This window comes from Manis pentadactyla, chromosome 1 (genome assembly GCF_030020395.1).
Source record: "Manis pentadactyla isolate mManPen7 chromosome 1, mManPen7.hap1, whole genome shotgun sequence".
Classification (NCBI taxonomy): domain Eukaryota; kingdom Metazoa; phylum Chordata; class Mammalia; order Pholidota; family Manidae; genus Manis; species Manis pentadactyla.
The window spans coordinates 209,039,575-209,059,832 of NC_080019.1; positions in this window are offsets into that span (position 1 = coordinate 209,039,575).

Sequence of the window (20,258 nt, forward strand, 5' to 3'; positions counted from 1 at the left end):
TGGTCTTTCATGGCCTGAGAGAGGTAAGTAACTGTCTCCTATGACCAATGTATTTTGTCTAATTTTCTGTTGATTTACTGTACTTTTTTTTGTTTATGGGCTACCTTAATGGGGGTTTTGTTTCCCTAGTGTATTAGTGTCTTAGGGATGCTGTAAGAAACACAAACTTGGTCATTTTGAACAAAATAATTTTATTGCAAGTGATAATGACATCCTCTCCTTTCCTATTCTTAATGTAGATTAAAAGGTACATAAAACGTACATTTAGTTTGGGGGTCTAGAAGCCCAAAATCAAGTTGTCGATGAGGCCATACTTTCTCTGAAAACTCTAGAGGAGGATGCTTCCTTGTGACTCTTTTTAATTCCTGGCACTTGCTGGCAATCTTTGGTGTTCCTTTGCTTATGGCAGCATAACCGCAATCTCTGCCTCCATCTTCACATATCTGTCCTCCCTCTCTGTGTGTCTCTGTTCAAATTTCTCTGTTACAAGAACACCAATCATTGGGTAAGAGCCCACTGTAATCCAGCATGACCTCATCTTAACTTGATTACATCTGCAAGACTCTATATCGAAATAAGGTCACATTCACAGGTACCAGTGGTTAAGACTTGAATATATCTTGGGTGACAGTTTGACCCACAAACGTCTTCTATCACATTCAGTGCTCTTTGTCCTGATTTATCTTTGTCTATTTAAGAACATAAACCTAGTTTTTTATGTGTAGACTCAGCATGTTATTATAATCCTTTTATTTTTAATCTTTCTGCCTTGGATTTATCACATATATATAGCACTATTGGCTTTTGCTTGTAATATAGTAATACAGTCTGTAATACAGTCTGAGTCCCTTTTCTTTGAATAAGTGCATCCCATTTATAATAAAAATGTATTATTTATATTCATTCCAGCATCAAATTTTATATTTTCTCTTTTATTGCTCTATTCTTTCTATGTTCTATATATTTATTTGCTTTGTTGTGTGTGGGTTGGGTAGCAAACTATGCTTTGGAAGCTTTCTTTCCTGTTTTGGGTAATTTTAATGTTTTATGCCTAAAACATTATTTTGTACACTTACTCTTCTATTTTCTAGACATTAGGGACAATGATTGATTGATGTATCTCCAATTTTTTTTCTCTAACATTCAATTGTATTGCTACAACTGTTCTTCTAATGCTTACTCTATACCTGAAATTATACTCAATCCCCAACTGTTTTCATTATCAGATATGGATGACCCTTTCAGATTTCTGACTATAAGACATGAAATAAAATCGATATTCTTACACAACTGTCCAGCTCTCCTCCCAACTTTTACAGTTATATTGTTTCTTCGTTGTCATTTTATTCACATTATGTACTGAAACTATGATTCCAAGAGGTGTTTCTTCCTTAAAGCTAATTGTTATTTTAGGCTTACCTCTTACAGTGACTGTTCAACTAGTATTCAACTGAGGTTATCTTTTAACAGTTACTTTAAGGTAGACTTATAGGAAATACATTATCCTGGTGCCTACATGATTATAAGTATCTGCTATTTCTGTTCTTGTTCAACAATTTGTCTAGGTCTAACATTTTGCTCACACTTTATTTCCTGGAGAATTTTGCATTTATTACTCCACTGTTTTCAAGTGATATATATATATTGTTGGCAATTCTAAGGTCAACCTGATATTTTTCCCTTGTAAGTTATTTGGTGTTTTTGCTGGAATGCCTGAAGAATTATATTCTTATCTTTAAAATTCGTAACTTTACTAGATTGTATTTCAATTTTAACCCTACATTAAGGATTTTTCTTGAGGCATGATGTGGTTTCAAATCTTCATTTATTTCTACAATGAACTTTTTTGAATTGATTTTAAAATAGGCTCTCAGTTCCCATCTTTGTAGGAGGTTTTTTTTTTTTCTAAGGTGCTAAATGTATATTGACACTCCTTTGTCTGTTTTCAGTCTCCTTTTTTTCTACAACTCTATTTAATTCATTATCACTTTCTAGTGTATGTGTTCACTGTCTTCCATCTGTGTTGTCTTTCATATTTTTAATTGTGTTTTAAATACTTCCTGAGGTTTTATTTGCTTGGTTTTATTTTGCTTTATAGATCTGATCTTTTCTATTGTGTTCTCTGCTACATGTATTCTGCTTGCAGAATCATACATAAATGATTTTTTTTCCCTGAACTTTAAGAAGTTATGGTATATAAACTGTGACATTACTTCATCTGGCATTACTGAAATTCAACTGTGTTGTAGGAAATTATTGCTTTAAAATTTTAAAGTAAGATTGCCTTATTTATCTTGTAGTACTGAGGTAGAACAGGGACATGGGACAAGCATCATGATTAATTTTTCCTGCCTATGATGAAAAATGCTGCAATATAAATGGTAGAGTAAGAACAGGAGGGACTCCATCTTAAGGCTAAGATTCCATTTTAAAAACTAGGAAGTTAGGAGGTAAGATTCCTAACATACTTTATAGTAAGTAGCCAATGACTGACTCGATGCTAAGGCAGGACAAGCAGTTCTAAATGATATATTCCCACTGCTTGAGGGTAAACGCCATCTTGGAGAAAAGTAGGATCAATAAATCCCTTGTGTTAAGTTTATCTAATAGAATATCTAGAGGACTGACTATGGGTGGTAACATAATGTCTTTCACAAAAGACAGACTTTATGTCTTTCACAGAAGACAGACCCGCACTGGCCCTTTACGCCATTCTTGAAATTATAAAAAGACATGAAGCCTAAGCCTTTAAGCGTGCCTCCTCTCTGAAGCTGCCTACACTCTCCCCTTTCTTCAAGTGTGTACTTTGCCTTAAATAAAGCCTTCTTGCTGCTCAATTTACTGTGTTTTGTCTCTACACTTTTTTTGTTCTGCACTTTTTCGATAGGTTAATAAGAGACCCCTTTTCCTAGTGGCAAGCATCTTTGTTACTTGGTTATTTCATTTAATTTTCTGGACTTAAGCACAACTCTTCATACTCTCTATTATACTTCAGACAAGTAGGAAAGAGCTACTGAGATCTCTGACTTGGGCTTGCAAGTTCCTGTCGCCTGGGTGACGTGGATGAGACGGCAGCTGTTCAACAGTGCTCTTTAGTAGCCTGTCTTTACCTTTGAGAAGTTCTCACAACATAATCTCACTCCATCCAGTGTTGTGCAGCTCCCCCAAATCCTGGGGCGGTAGGGACTTAGTTCCCACACCATGCAGATTCAAGTGGACACTGGATGCCAGGTGACCCTGGCTTTAGGAGTTGGCAAGGGCTTTACTCTATGCCAAGCAGAAGTTCAATGAGCTTCCCTTTCTTCCCTCTGTTCTTTCTTGCTCTCTGCTGCCTAAATGGCTGGTGCCATTCACTACCTCTCTTGCTTTAATGAATTCCTTCCTTACCTATACTTGTCCAACCTGTTTGTGAATTTGTTCTTGATCAGAGTCAAGAATTCTCCCCCATCTGGGTTGAGATTTCACCTAGGCTGCAAGGAGAGACCTCCCCAGACACAGCTGCCCCCCCACTCTGGCTACAGTATGTCTAATAGTATGATTTTACATGTCATAATATGTGGCAAAAAAAGCATAGACAAATGCATTTTATATAACAGAAAAAAAAGAGAATCTTCTCAGAAAAAGGGAGAAAAGAGATAAAAAGACTTGATAAAGTTCAGATAAATTAAAAATATCAAAGGTGCTCATAACTTATAAAAACAAACAACAAAATGTAATTTTTCTGTTCTACCATAAATTTGTTAGAAGCCTCTATGTTACTAGCTCCACTTCCAGGGCTTATATGAAACAATATAATCTACATACCTAATATCCAGAGCACAATCTGTATAATAATAACCAACCAATAAAAGGAACTAGGGCTCCAAGAAATTTGGGGATATAGGAAAATTCACAATGGACCTAGTACAATTTATGGTGTTAAAAGTGACTTAAAAATATATATGGAAATAGTGGTAAAAGAACAAAGGAATCAACTTCAAACAGGCTTTTGCTTTCCAAATATTAGCAATGAAGAAAATACATAGTAATTATAGTCAACCGAAATAAGTCAAACTGTAAAAAGTTTCCAAGAAAATACACAGAAGGAGAAAATTGTATTAAATGTAACTCATCCATGAGTTTCCAAGAATATTCTCACACTTAAATAACAAAATTAAATGACTTCTTTAGGGGATGATGAAATTTCCTCCTCTACCCCTTGAGGTTCTTGTAGTTGGTCTAAGATTCAAATTAACATAAGACAGACAAACAGGAGAAAAAAACAAAGTTTAATTACATACTTCGGCTGAGACATGGGCTCCAAAGACAGTCAGGGACAACGCAGTATATATGTTTTTCTGAACCAAGGAAAAGGGAGTGGGGGATCTGAGACTGCAAAGGAAAAGGGAAGTAATTCACAGGAATATGAGAAGGGTAAATGTCTGGTAATCAAATATATGCTGGGTCATACAGAAAAAATGAGGGGGCACAGCCAGGAATTTTAACAGATTAGCTACATCCCTTCCTGTCTACCACACCTAGTTTACATTATAATATAGCTGCTATGATGACAGCTCTCCCTCCTGGAGTAGTTCCTCTACCTAAATTTTTTTTATGCAATTGTGGGTGGTAGGTTCAAAGTGTCTTTCTGAGTCTTTTGGGCCTTGACTCTTCTCAACTCTGAAATAATCTGCCTGTCACAATGGCACATCTTGGAGCAGACGGGCCTTGGTCCCTACAGTTCTACACCCAAGATTTTTTCAAAACTTAAGTTGGCAATTACTCACGTTTAAATAAATAAACAATTCCAAAAATAAAAAAGAAACTATAAATGATGAAATAAAAATATCACAGCCTTTGGTATTCTAGGTAAAAACTTTTTTATGTCTGTTATACATTCATAAATGGAGTCATCTAAATTAAAAGTTTAATAACTATTAATACAGAAAATAAAGAATAAGAATGACAACATCAATAGGGAAGTAAGTTATTGATACAAACACACACACACACATACACACAGACAATGCTTCAGGATATTTCTTCAACACTGCTAATTCCTAAGACCTTTTTAAAATAGAGAGTTATTTAAAGTTTGGATAAAGGCCATACTGGGTCACATCATCCACTGAAAACAATTAAGCTGCTTAAATCTATTTGGTACTGAGTGAGCTTGGCTGTCAAGGAAAAAACAACAACAAAATAAGCCTACGCAAGAACAAAATTATATACTCACACTCATCAAAATATTAAAATTATCTTCACAGGATTTAAACAAAAATAAAAATGCTAATACTAAGCCTACAAACTGTATATGTTAATCATTTCCTGATTGAATAACTCTCTCAGCTCACAGAGTCTCTTAATCTGGATAAAATTAAAATAAAATATCTTTTTTGGCAATGTATAATTTCTGCAAAATGGGATATTACTACATCAAATATTAAACAATTCCAACAGTTAGGAAATAGATTGTACAAATTACTAATAAATTGGACTTAGAAATGCCTGCCTACAAATTGTCAGTATGATAGGAAATTTTAAGTACTGGAATTTTTTGCATTGTACACTATGGTCCTGTCTGGACTGTTTCCACCAAACTCAAGATGCAAAACAAATGAGCACCAGTTACCCATATTTATTTGCCTTTAACAGGTCAAATAAACTATTGATTTTATAATAACTTGACTCTTTTTTCCCAATGGAGGGAAAAATAAAGGGAAGGATTGTTCCAGGAAGACTTCCATTTAAAGCATGAATGCTTCTGTTCAGGGGAGAGTAGGACATGAGCAGCCAGGAAAGGGGAGGGTAAGGTTCAAGGAAAAAACTGCCCACACTCTGCCCAGGTAGGGAGTCCTGCAGGAAGAAAACAAAGGCTTTGCAGGAAGATCAATTCTTTGCCTATTGAGACCAAAATGGTCCCGACCTGATCCCAACATGGGTGCGACTGAAGAAAACTAAGCACTGCCCAAAACACAGGAGAGGGACGACTATACGATAAATCTGTCAGTCAGATAATCCCACCTTGCCCATGAAAGAGGCCCCTCCTAGCCAGAAGTGAATATACAGGCCTCCCACCTAATGGAGCAAAGACTTTGTCTACCTTGACTCTGGCCAGCTTCTCCCTTGGGGTGTATTCAAATAAAAACTTTTGCTCTTCTTCACTATTGCATCTCTGTCTTCAGTCTCTTTGTGATGGGAGAACAAACTCAACCTGTTAACACTTCCATGCCACACTTCCTCCTATTTTCTTAAAATTAAAAGGAAAAAACCCTCATCTGTTATCTTTGCCAAAAGTGGTTTCAGTGGAGTGGGAAGGACAAAACTTGTCTGGAGGGGATTGAGAAACAAAGAAGGGATGAGTTGAGTAGAGACAGCAGGTACAGACATTTTCAAGGACCTTTATTATAAAGCAAAACAGGAAAATGGGATAGCAGCTGGAAAAAGCTGTATGGCCCAAGATGGGATCTGTTTTTGAAAATGAGAGCTAGTTTTTTTTTTTATGTTCGTATGTTGATGGGCGTAGAGACTAAGTCAAGAATGAGAGAGCACAGCTTTTCTAGAACAAGCACAATGAGACAGGAGCAATACATTAACATTAGCTTTACTTGGGGGCAAGGAGAAATCCATCACTTCAAGAGCAGAGGAGCAGGTATATTGGCAGATGTGGCAAAGGGATGGTGAGGCAGAAGTGGTGGAAGTAACAGAAAATGGGATGCAATGACTATTTCTCTATGCAAATGAGTTGAGAAGGAGGAGAGAAGATACAAATTTGTCCTCTGAGAGAGCAGGAAATCCTCATTAAAACACAGTATGACAGCTAAGGGCCAATTTGTGACTCCTGGGTAGAAATTTTAAATGATGTCAGTCAGGTAAGTCATCCACTGCACCAGTGTAGACTCAGAGTAAGTAGATTCAGATGTAATGAGGGTTGGGATCTTGCTAGGAGAACATAACAGAGAAAGAGAGGTGCAAGGGAATTGCAGGTGTGTGCAAACAAAAACTTACTCTTACGGGCCATGAAATCTATACTGGAAAAGAGAAGAAAAGCTATAGGAACAACTACTGAAGACTTTGACAAAGTGTGCAGGTGAAGCAGATGCTGTAGACAGATTACATTCCTTTAGCCAAACCAACAAACTAAAAAGAAAGGAGGAAGAGGGACAGGAGTTTTAGAGAGGGAGACATGGTCTAGCTACAATTAGAGGTAAGGAGGATATTCATCCCACTTCCAGATTCTGTGACACTAAGATGTAGGAGGATAACTAGCCACCACTGCAGAAGGCTGCAGAGGAAGCAGAGAGACCCAGGGGAGAGCAGATTTCAGTGATAGCAAATGTGATTGACAAAGAGGCAAGTTTGCTGATGATGGACAGTAAGTCCCAGTAGGCACAGTAGAAGGGATTGGGGGTCCAACAGGAAGATTTGATCTGAAAAATAATATTAACAGCTCACAACTTACAAAGCTTCTCAAGGAAGTGGCATCAGAAATTGTACATATTTTTCTTAAGTACTTAAATTTCACTTTATGCAACAAATACAATTAGGAACAATCAAGATTGCTCTGTAAACTCTGGGCTCACAAATAATGCCACTTTACCGCTTAATTAATGCCTCTAAGGTACAGAGAAGGGCCTGGCTATGGGAGCTGCTTTAATTGAACTAATGATTGAATACTATCACTACTTAACAGCCCACAGAATGATTTTTTAAGTCTTAAATTCCTCCTCTCTCTGACACGAATGACTGTGTCAAGGTGGGCACAATATAATTCTCCTTAGGAAAAGAGAGATTCAAATGTGATAGGATATGGGTATGTAGTGGTGGTGCTGAGGCTCTCACAGAGGATGAAACAAGGATTATTTTGAGCAAAGAACAAAGGGATGATATAACAACCTTTCAGTGTTGTCTTTGCCTTTGTTTTCCTCCTTTCTACACTTTAAACCAAGAATTAAGCCTATTCTGGAGAACAAAGTCACCCTTGATTTTTAGAAGGTGCCAGGTATATTTCTCCTGCTAAAAAACTAGAACTTCTTTCTTCTGAAATTTTATAAAAAAGTAAATAAAACTGATCCCTAATTCCATTAACTTGTTTACTACACCACATAGTATACTTTTAAGGTGACTTTTTAAAAATATCTTATTCCCTCTCATAAAAATAATGTTTTTTTTAAACTGGCATCAGAACTATAGATAGTTTTAATTTTTTTTAGATTTCACTTTGTTTTATGTTGTATTTTTTACCTTTCCTCATGTCATTTGTTATCACACTTACAATTTTTAAGGACTATGGGGCTTATTATGGAAAATCTGTATTTTATCAGTTTCCCGTTAGATATTTTTATTGTTTCTTCTGTTTATGCTGTTATAAAAAAGACCACAAGAAATATACTTCTTAATAAATCATTGAGTATGTCTCTGATTATTCCTTTTAGGTAAATTCCTAGAAATGAGATTTTGGGTCATAGGACAAAAGGTCTCTTCTGAATATGACCACCATTCCTCCAAGTTTAACTATTTTTAAAGCCTGCCATTGTTTTTATTTATTTATTTTTAATTTTTCTATTTAAGTACAGTTGATGTACAATATTACATTAGTTTCAAGTATACACATAGTGATTCAACAGTTTTCTACATTATTAAATGCTTGCCCCAATTACTGTAGTAACTTTCTGTAGACACAGATGTTACAGAACTATTGACTATATTCTCTATGCTGTACTTTTATCTCTGTGACTAATTTACATTATAATTGAGATTTTGAGTCTTTTTTTTCCCCTTCTCCTATTTTTACCCACCCACTTCAACCCCTCCCCCATGGTAAACAACCAGTCACTTCTCATTCTCTATAAGTCTGCTGTTATGTTCATTTTATTTTGTTTTAAGATTTCACATACAAGTGAAACCATATGGTATTTGTCTTTTTCTGCCTGGCTTATTTCACTTAGCATAATACCCTCTAGGTCTATCCATGCTATGGCAAATGGCAGGATTTCTTTTCTTTTTTGCCACTGAATAATATTCCATTGTGTATAGAAGAACGACATCTCCTGTATCCATTCGTCTGTTGATGAACACATTGGCTGCTTACATATCTTAGCTACTGTAAACAATGCAGCAGTAAACACATGGGTGCATGTATCTTTTTGAATCAAAAATTTTTTCTTTGTGTAAATTCCTAGAATTAGAATTGCTGAGTCATATGGTATTTCTGTTTTCAGTTTTAAAGGGGAACCTACACTGTTGTTGGGAATGTAAATTGGTGCAGCCACTATGGAAAGCAGTTTAGAGGTTCCTCAAAAAGCCTGCCATTGGTTTTTAAAGCAGGTGACTGTTATGGCTTCTTATGCTAGCTGAAAAGCAGTGTCTTCTTAGGAAATTATTTCCATGGGGAGGGGACCTTAAAAATAGACCCACAAATACATCTATTAAGTTTATAAATAGTTTCATTTCAGCAGTTTCTAGACTTTGGAGGAGCCATAGTCTGGCTCAGAGGAGCTCAGAGGCCAATGAGAAAGATTGTCCTACAAAAAAAACACAAAAACTACAAACATGGGAAGAATTAATTCAAATAAAAATGGAATCTCTAATGCATTTAAGGAACATGACCCCAGCTAACATCAAAATATTATTTCCTTTGGTACCTGAAATTTTTTTTTTTTTAATAGTAAGGGTTTACTTTTTGGATACGAATGAGACACTCCAATTCACTGGTCAAGTGACCATTTACCTGGTATCAGATAGCTAGGCCCAGTTTCGAAAGGAAATTAATAACAAACTTCAATTTGAGGGAAGTCAAAGTTACATATATATATTACGGAGCTAATTTCAAAAAATGACACACAGTTAAAATGAAATAGCTTCTAAAATTTGAGAATACTTGGGCACAGTAAATCTTAGTTAAAGGAGAAAATGAAACATCTTATGATAAGATCTTGTCTGATAAGATGTAATAAAAACATGAAGCATGATACATAAGGTTAGAAAGATCAATATAAAATGTGAAATGAACACACAAATTGCATAGTCCTAGTCACCCAAAGTGTTTCAAAGTGACAAGGGAATTAAATTGCAAGTAAAGCTGAATATTAAATGAGGTTGAACACACAATACATCATTCCTACATCTATCTAGGTGTTCCTAAAATGTGTGTCACTTTTCCCTGGAAATAACTAAGGTCTAAGTCAAGGTTAAATAAAAAATAAAGTAAGAACATAGACATCATGAAATTTAAACAGTATAGTGTGTTTGTACAAGGGGACAGAGATGAGATGTGGGGGTTGGCAGCAGTAAAACAGTAAAATAGTTATCTGAGAACCACAGATATTTACTCTTGTAAAACACAGTCTGACTTACTGACTTACTCTTATACCTAATATTGAAATTATTATGGCAAAACCCACAAGAACTGAAACTGCCAAAACCTACTGACACTGAACCATAGAGCAGCCTGGCATTTGTCCTACAAGCACCTCTGACTTACATAACTCTTTAACAGGCAAGAAGGTATCTATAAAAACATTTTCAAACATATTCCTTGGTCGTAAAAGCACCTTAGAAAGAACAGCTTTGAAGGCCATCATGGCTGGATTTCAACTCTGTTTGCTGCTTACTAGTTTGCAAGCTGGAACAATTTCCAGGCTCCTCTGAGCCTCAGTTTCCTCATTTGTGAGATGGAGATGAGTCTGTGGATATTAACAAGCTAAAATATGGGAAGTTATAAGCATAATGTCTGCTTTTGGAAACTTTCCAAAAACTGTTCCATATTTTTCCCCTGCCACTCATTAATTTCTCATGGCTGCAGAAATATGAATTGATCTTAAATGAACTGCCGCCGCCTTTAATTTGTGGTTATAGTAAGTTTCTGAGATGAAATACAAAAAGGAGGAGGAAGTGACTGGAGATATGATTAATGATAGAGGCCTGTAATAGTTTACATGGTGCTCTGCAGGCTCATTTTGAAATCCTCTGAATAATCAGGGAGGGTAACACTGTATCTTTTTCTATATACAAAAGCTGAGGCTCTGGGTGGCAATGAGTGAGACCAATGTTCTCCTTCCCAGGCTAATATTGTGTCATACATATTCTGCATGAATAAGGGTAATGTCTTAAAACTGTTTAATTTTCCTTCCACTGTTTAGAGCACCTGGCTTTCATCTTATTTCCATTCTTCCAGGTGTTTCTTTGCCTGATTATAGAAGCACCATCAAAAGGAGAAACTACTACTGACATTCACAATTCAGCACAGCAATAGCCTTGATAACCAAGCTATTAACCTCGTAAGAGATTTGCTAAATTACTTTCTCTCCTCTTTCAACTTCACATGACTGATCTAGTTGATCAGAATCACAATTTTATTTAAGAGAAGTTAGTAAACACAATTCAAAAATTTAGTCTTGGTACAGATGGGGGACATTTTAGGCAAAATTTTACCACGACAGGAATAGATGCTATGGATAATTAACCTCATTTCATTTGTAACTCAACAATTAACATGACTACTTTTATTAACCAGAAAGAAAATGTTATTAAAATCACAAAAATACAAGTCAACTACTTATTTCTAAATATATCTTGCTATTCCAATTACTTTGGCAATTCTGAGTTGATTTTAGCCAAGTTTCAACAGCAGGGAAGAAGGTGTCTGTCTTAGGTAGGGTTCCCTTGAAGAAGACGCTGAGATTAGGATTTTATTTGGGTGAAAGTGATTTTTCTTTTCACAGAAGTGCTCCCAGGGAAGATCAGTAAGGGACTGTAGGAGTGAGGCAGGGCAGGAAAGAGAAGGAAGCCTAAGAATGGGATTTCAGGTAATATCTCTTCAGAGCTCCCATGTCTGTTCCTTTTGTTGGGTGTGTCTCAGGAGCATAAATGAAACGCATTTACCCAACTCCAGACAAAGTGGTTGGGCTTTCAGTGATTCAATTATCAGCCACTGCTGGAGGAAGAGGCTGGAGAGAGTGAGAAGCCCCTGGAACTCTGCAGCTTGTAGACAAAGGTATTCCAATAGCCCTGGGCAGGCTGCCTAAGAGAAATGCAGGTGCAAAATGCAAGCAGAGCAAACCCAAGTCAAGAGAGTGACACACCCAGAAAAAAACAGATCTGAAGAGATCTGGGCAGAGGACAACAATTTCCACTCCAAAAGGGATTTTATTTTATTACAAGTACTTCTTCATTTATTCAAAATACTAGGTGGAACAAAGGTCTTTTCTTATTCTCACAGTATAGGAAAAAAATTACAAGTGAACAAAGCTGTAGGAAACAGCAGTTCTAGTTCAGAGAGGTGTCTAAGAATTCCTAGAAAGGCCTAACAATTTAACAACTTCAAATTTAATCAGACCAAAGTTCAAAGCTCTCAATATTTTATGGACTTAGACTTTGTAGTTCTAAGGTCAAAACAGTGGTTCAGCTCTTGTTTCTACTTTTCTTCAAGATCTATTTATTTTTCCAACTTTCATTATTGTTTTCTACACCTTGGGAAACAGTAGAGAAACAATATACTTTTGTTTTTGAAAATTAAATATTTCACAGAGATATTCCAGTTTCTTATCCTTCAATTATCCTAATGCATACCTAGACACTAGGGAAAATGAATGCTTTCAGGCTAATCTTACACAAAATTTGAACTATTGGGCAAAGGAAATGATTCAAAATAAGATACATCAAAAGATGGAAATTCAGTACTCAGAGAGCCTACTAGTCATGATGTTACATAAACATGGCTTCATTTTCCATGAGGTTAGAATTTTTGTATTGTTAAACATTTCTCCTTCATAATCTTGGGCAAGTCACATGCTTTCTTAACTTCAGTTCCCCTACTGGTTTCCAGGTAGGGCTCTAGCACACTGTAGGCACTCAGGAAATACTTATTCAATATATGACTAGATGGAGAATATATCACCTGATTTTGACCTCTGCACCTTCTTGCGTGTGGCTCTACATATCTAGAATATACTCCTTTTTCCTGCCCATCTGTATCAGTTTTATATTGCTATCTATCAAATTTCCACAAATTTGGTGGCTTGAAGCAACACACCTTTATTATCTCACAGTTTCCGTGGGTCAAAAATCTAAGCATGGCTTAGCTGAACCCTTTTCTCATGGTCTCACAAGTCTACACACAAAGTAGTTGGCTGACACTCATTCCTGAGGCTCAGGGTCATCCTTTCAAGCTCATGTGTGTGTGTGTGTGTGTGTGTGTGTGTGTGTGTGTGTGTGTGTGTGTATACATATGTATATATCATATATGTATGTATTGATGTCATCTATGTGTGTATGCACATAATGACAATGACATTCCATCATTTTTGCTATAGTCTATGGATTAAAAACAACCAAATTACAGATACTGCCACCCTCAAGGGAAAGGATCACAATGTAGTATGTCCTATTGGAGATCAATTTATGGAACATTTGCCAAAATATATACATCCTACAGATGCCAAAGTCAACTCACATCACAGCCTTCTCTTTTGATTGCCAAGCACCAGAGTCTAAATGTGACTAAAATAAACACTTAATTATGGGGATAGCCTTCATTTGTCATGTCCTATAAAACACACACACACACACACATTTAGATCTAAATACTTAATGGGTGCTGCTTGACATTCCCCTAAGCAGGAATCTTGGAAATATCTACAATCTTTATATGTCCTTTTGTAATACTATCCAAACCATCAGCAAATTATGCTAAATTTTCTGCACAGACACTCAAAATCTTCACTTCTTCCCCATTCGTGAGTCTTTACTCTATTTCAAGCCTCAAACACATCAAGTCTAAAATAAACTTCATGGTTGTGCTTCATGCTTCCAGTCTCATAATTCCACTAAACCCTACCCATCTGACCTCAAGGCACCATCACCACACAGCAAATTCACGTGACCCTCTTGGCACAGGCCAATGTTTTCTTCACTTAAAATATGTGAAAGCGAAGAAGGCAGCATGAGTAGGACAGTGGGAATCTCCTCCCAAAAACATATACATTTTTGAAAATAGAACAAATACAACTAATCCTAAAAGAGAGACCAGAAGACACAGGACAACAGCCAGACTACATCCACACGTGCGAGAGACCAGCGCCTGGTGAAAGGGGTAAGATACAAGCCCCTGCCCGGTGGGACCTGAGCACCCCTCACCCCATCTCCCGGCGGGAGGAGAGGAGTTGGAGCAGGGAGGGAGAGGGAGCCCAGGACTGCTAAACACCCAGCCCTAGCGATCCGCACCAGAGCACAGACACAGTGCATGCGTGGAGGGCTGGAAACTAGGGAAACAGGGCAGCAAGACGTCTGAGCGAGTCCCGAAGCTGATGCCCCTGTGACAAAGAAAAGCGAGTGATTTTTGAAAGTCTTAAAGGGACAGGGACACAACAGCTGGACGGAAACAACCCAGGTCACAGTCTAGCAGCTGGAAATTCCAGGGAAACCCAGGCACACTAACCCCATAGGCAACAGCTCTGAGACCCCTCACAGAGGTCAAAAGCAAAACAGCCCCCCATCCATTACCTCTCTGGGGCGTGGCCATATCAGAGAAGCAGCCGGAGGCTGGCCAAGCCCTCAGCAAGGGAGCTTCCTCCATACCGGCCGGGCAAGACACAAAGACGAGTCCATATGCAATTGCCCAACACAAGCCACTAGGGGTCGCAGTTGTCCCAGTAAAGAAAGTCCAGTAGCAAGTGGAAAGTTTGGCTCTCCCAGCTGACAGTCAATAGCACCTATCAACATGAATAGGCAAAAAAAATTTGATCCAGACAAGACTAACCCAGACAGCTTTGGCATCTGCTACATCTTCCCCTGAGAAGCAACCTGGGGAGATAGATTTAACCAGTCTTCCTGAAAAAGAATTCAAAACAAAAGTCATAACCATGCTGAAGGACTTGCAGAGAAATATGCAAGAACTAAGGAAGGAGAAAACAGAAATAAAACAAGCTCTGGAAGGTCTTCAAAACAGAATGGACGAGATGCAAGAGACCATTAATGGACTAGAAAACAGAGAACAGCACACAGAGAAGCTGATGCACAGAGAGATAAAACGATGTCCAGGAATGAAAGAATTTTAACAGAACTGTGTGAACAATCGAAATGGAACAATATTCGCATTATAGGGGTACCAGAAGAAGAAGGGAGAGAAAAAGGGATAGAAAGTGTCTTGAAGAAATAATTGCTGAAAACTTCCCCAAACTAGGGGAAGAAATGGCCTCTCAGACCACAGAGGTACACAGAACTCCCATAACAAGGGACCCAAAGAGGGCAACACCAAGACACATAATAATTAAAATGGCAAAGATCAAAGACAAGGACAAAGTATTAAAGGCAGCCAGAGAGACAAAAAAGGTCACCTACAAAGGAAAACCCATCAGGCTATCAAAAGACTTCTCAACAGAAACCCTACAGGCCAGAAGAGAATGGCATGATATACTTAATGCAATGAAACAGAAGGGCCTCGAACCAAGACTACTGTATCCAGCACGATTATCATTTAAATATGAAGGAGGGATTAAACAATTCCCAGACAAGCAAAAGTTGAGGGAATTTGCCTTCCACAAACCACCTCCACAGGGCATCTTATAGGGACTGCTCTAGATGGGAGCACTCCTAAAAAGAGCACAGAACAAAACAAACAACATATGAAGAAGGGAGGAGAAGGAATAAGAAGGGAGAGAAATAAAGAATCATCAGACCGTGTTTATAATAGCTCAACAAGTGAGTTAAGTTAGATAGTAAGATAGTAAAGAAGCTAACCCTGAACCTTTGGTAACCACAAACTTTAAACCTCCAATGGCAATAAGTACATAACTTTCAATAATCACCCTAAATGAAAATGGACTGAATGCACCAATCAAAAGACACAGAGTAATAGAATGGATAAAAAGAAAGATCCATCCATATGCTGCTTACAAGAGACACACCTCAAACCCAAAGACATGCACAGACTTAAAGTCAAGGGATGGAAAAAGATATATCATGCAAACAACAGAGAGAAAAAAGCAGGTGTTGCAATACTAGTATCAGACAAAACAGACTTCAAAATAAAGAAAATAACAAAAGATAAAGAAGGACATTATATACTGATAAAGGGCTCAGTGCAAAAAGAGGATAAAACCATTATAAATAAATATGCACCCAATACAGGAGCACCAACATACCTGAAACAAATACTAACAGAACTAAAGGAGGAAATAGAATGCAATGCATTCATTCTGGGAGACTTCAACACACCACTCACTCCAAAGGACAGATCCATCAGACAGAAAATGAGTAAGGACACAGAGGCACTGAACAACACACTAGAACAGATGGAACTAATAGACATCTACAGAACTCTACATCCAAAAGCAACAGGATACACATTCTTCTCAAGTGGACATGGAACATTCTCCAGAATAGACCACATACTAGGCCACAAAAAGAGCCTCAGTAAATTCCAAAAGATTGAAATCCTACTTACCAACTTTTCAGACCACAAAGGCATAAAACTAGAAATAAAGAGTACAAAGAAAGAAAAAAGGCTCACAAGCACATGGAGGCTTAAAAACACGCTCCTAAATAATCAATGGATCAATGACCAAATCAAAATGGAGATCCAGCAATATATGGAAACAAACGAAAACAACAACACAAAGCCCCAACTACTGTGGGATACAGCAAAAGCTGTCTTAAGAGGAAAGTATAAAGAAATCCAGGCATATTTAAAGAAGGAAGAACAATCCCAAATGAATGGTCTAATGTCACAATTACTGAAATAGGAAAAAGAAGAACAAATGAGGCCTAAGGTCAGCAGAAGGAGGGAAATAATGAAGATCAGAGAAGAAATAAATAAAGTTGTGAAGAGCAAAACAATAGCAAATTCAAAGAAACCAAGAGCTGGTCCTTTGAGAAAATAAACAAAATAGATAAGCCTCTAGCCAGACTTATTAAGAGGAAAAGAGAGTCAACACAAATCAACAGAATCAGAAACGAGAAAGGAAAAATCATGACAGACCCCACAGAAATACAAAGAATTATTAGAGAGTACTATGAAAACTTATATGCGAACAAGCTGGGAAACCTAGGAGAAATTGACTTCTTAGAAAAATACAACCTTCCAAGAGTGACACAGAAAGAAACAGAAAATCTAAACAGACCAATAACCAGCAACTAAATTGAAGCTGTAATAAAAAACTACCAAAGAACAAAACCAACGGGCCAGATGGATTTACCTCGGAATTTTATCAGACATACAGGGAAGACATAATACCCATTCTCCTTAGAGTTTTCCAAAAAATAGAAGAGGAGGGAATACTCCCAAACTCATTCTATGAAGCCAACATCACCCTAATACCAAAACCGGGAAAAGACCCAACCAAAAAAGAAAACTACAGACCAATATTCCTGATGAACGTAGATGCAAAAATACACAACAAAATGTTACCAAACCGAATTCAAAAATACATCAAGAGGATCATACACCACGAACAATTGGGATTCATCCTAGGAATGCAAGGATGGTACAACATTTGAAAATCCATCAACATCATCCACCACATCAACAAAAGAAAGACAAAAACCACATGATCATCTCCATAGATGCTGAAAAAGCATTTGACAAAATTCAACAAACATTCATGATAAAAACTCTCAGAAAAATGGGAATAGAGGGCAAGTACCTCAACATAATAAAGGCCATATATCATAAACCCACAGTCAACATTATACTGAACAGCAAGAAGCTGAAAGCTTTTCCTCTGAGATTGGGAACTAGACAGGGATGCCCACTCTCCCCACTGTTATTTAACATAGTATTGGAGGTCCTAGCCACGGCAATCAGACAAAACAAAGAAATACAAGGAATCCAGATTGGTAAAGAAGAAGTTAAACTGTCACTATTTGCAGATGACATGATATTGTACATAAAAAACCCTAAAGACTCCACCCCAAAACTACTAGAGCTAATATCGGAATTCAGCAAAGTTGCAGGATACAAAATTAACACACAGAAATATGTAGCTTTCCTATACACTAACAATGAACCAATAGAAAGAGAAATCAGGAAAACAATTCCATTCACAAATGCATCAAAAAGAATAAAATACCTAGGAATAAATCTAACCAAAGAAGTGAATGACCTATACTCTGAAAACTACAAGTCACTCTTAAGAAAAATTAAAGGGGACACTAACAGATGGAAACTCATCCCATGCTCGTGGCTAGGAAGAATTAATATTGTGAAAATGGCCATACAGATTTGATGCAATCCCTATGAAACTACCAGCAACATTCTTCAATGAACTGGAACAAATAATTCAAAAATTCATATGGAAACACCAAAGACCCCGAATAGCCAAAGCAATCCTGAGAAAGAAGAATAAAGTAGTGGGGATCTCACTCCCCAATTTCAAGCTCTACTATAAAGCCATAGTAATCAAGACAATTTGGTACTGGCACAAGAACAGAGCCACAGACCAGTGGAACAGACTAGAGAATCCAGACATTAACCCAAACATATATGGTCAATTAATATTTGATAAAGGAGCCATGGACATACAATGGCGAAATGGCAGTCTCTTCAACAAATGGTGCTGACAAAACTGGACAGCTATATGTAGGAGGATGAAATTGGACTTTTGTCTAACCCCATATACAAAAGTAAATTCAAAATGGATCAAAGACCTGAATGTAAGCCATGAAACCATTAAACTGGTGGAAGGAAACAGAGGCAAAAACCTCTTAGACATAAACATGAGTGACCTCTTCTTGAACATATCTCCCCGGGCAAGGAAAACAACAGCAAAAATGAATAAGTGGGACTATATTAAGCTGAAAAGCTTCTGTACAGCAAAAGACACCATCAATAGAACAAAAAAGAACCCTACAGTATGGGAGAATATATTTGTAAATGACAGATCCGATAAAGGCTTGACGTCCAAAATATATAAAGAGCTCACATGCCTCAACAAACAAAAATCAAATAATCCAATTAAAAAACAGGCAGAGGAACTGAAAAGACAGTTCTCCAAAAAAGAAATACAGATGGCAACAGACACATGAAAAGATGCTCCACATCGCTAATTATCAGAGAAATGCAAATTAAAACTACAATGAGGTATCACCTCACACCAGTAAATGCAAATTAAAACTACAATGAGGTATCACCTCACACCAGTAAGGATGGCTGCCATCCAAAAGACAAACAACAACAAATGTTGGCGAGGCTGTGGAGAAAGGTTATCCCTCCTACACAGCTGGTGGGAATGTAAATTAGTTCAACCATTGTGGAAAGCAGTATGGAGGTTCATCAAAATGCTCAAAACAGACTTACCATTTGACCCAGGATTTCCACTCCTAGGAATTTACCCTAAGAACGCAGCAATCAAGTTTGAGAAAGACCAATGCACCCCTATGTTTATCACAGCACTATTTACAATAGCCAAGAATTGGAAGCAACCTAAATGTCCATCGGTAGATGAATGGATAAAGAAGATGTGGTACATTTACACAATGGAATACTACTCAGCCATAAGAAGAGGGCAAATCCTACCATTTGCAGCAACATGGATGGAGCTGGAGGGTATTATGCTCAGTGAAATAAGCCAAGCGGAGAAAGAGAAATACCAAATGATTTCACTCATCTGTGGAGTATAGAACAAAGGAAAAACTGAAGGAACAAAACAGCAGCAGAATCACAGAACCCAAGAATGAACTAACAGGTACCAAAGGGAAAGGGACTGGGGAGGATGGGTGGGTAGGGAGGTATAAGGGGGGGAGGAAGAAGGGGGGTATTAAGATCAGCATGCGTGGGGGTTTGGGAGAAAGGGGAGGGCTGTACAACACAGAGAAGACAAGTAATGATTCTACAACATTTTGCTATGCTGATGGACAGTGACTGTAAAGGGGTTTATAGGGGGGACCTGGTATAGGGAAGAGCCTAGTAAACATAATATTCTTCATGTAAGTGTAGATTCAAGATAACAAAAAAACAGAAAGAAAGAAAGGAAAGGGGGATTACTCCATGATAGGATAAAACTAACTGTAAATCAACGATTAATGCATGCTTTAAGTATCCTTTATTTTGATCACTTAAACGGGGTCAGATGATTGGCTATGGAGGTACACTTTTCTGATAATATTCCTTTCTTTAAAAAAAAAAAAAGCAGTTCCTGTGTTGCGACCTCCAATGAGTTCTACACAATAGTATAAAGGGCATATCAAAGTGTGGGCAAAGGGTCTGTTTGTGTTTATACAGAGGATCAAAGCCTAATTTGGCTACCCAGAAAATGAAGTAAGATACAATATGAAGAAGAACT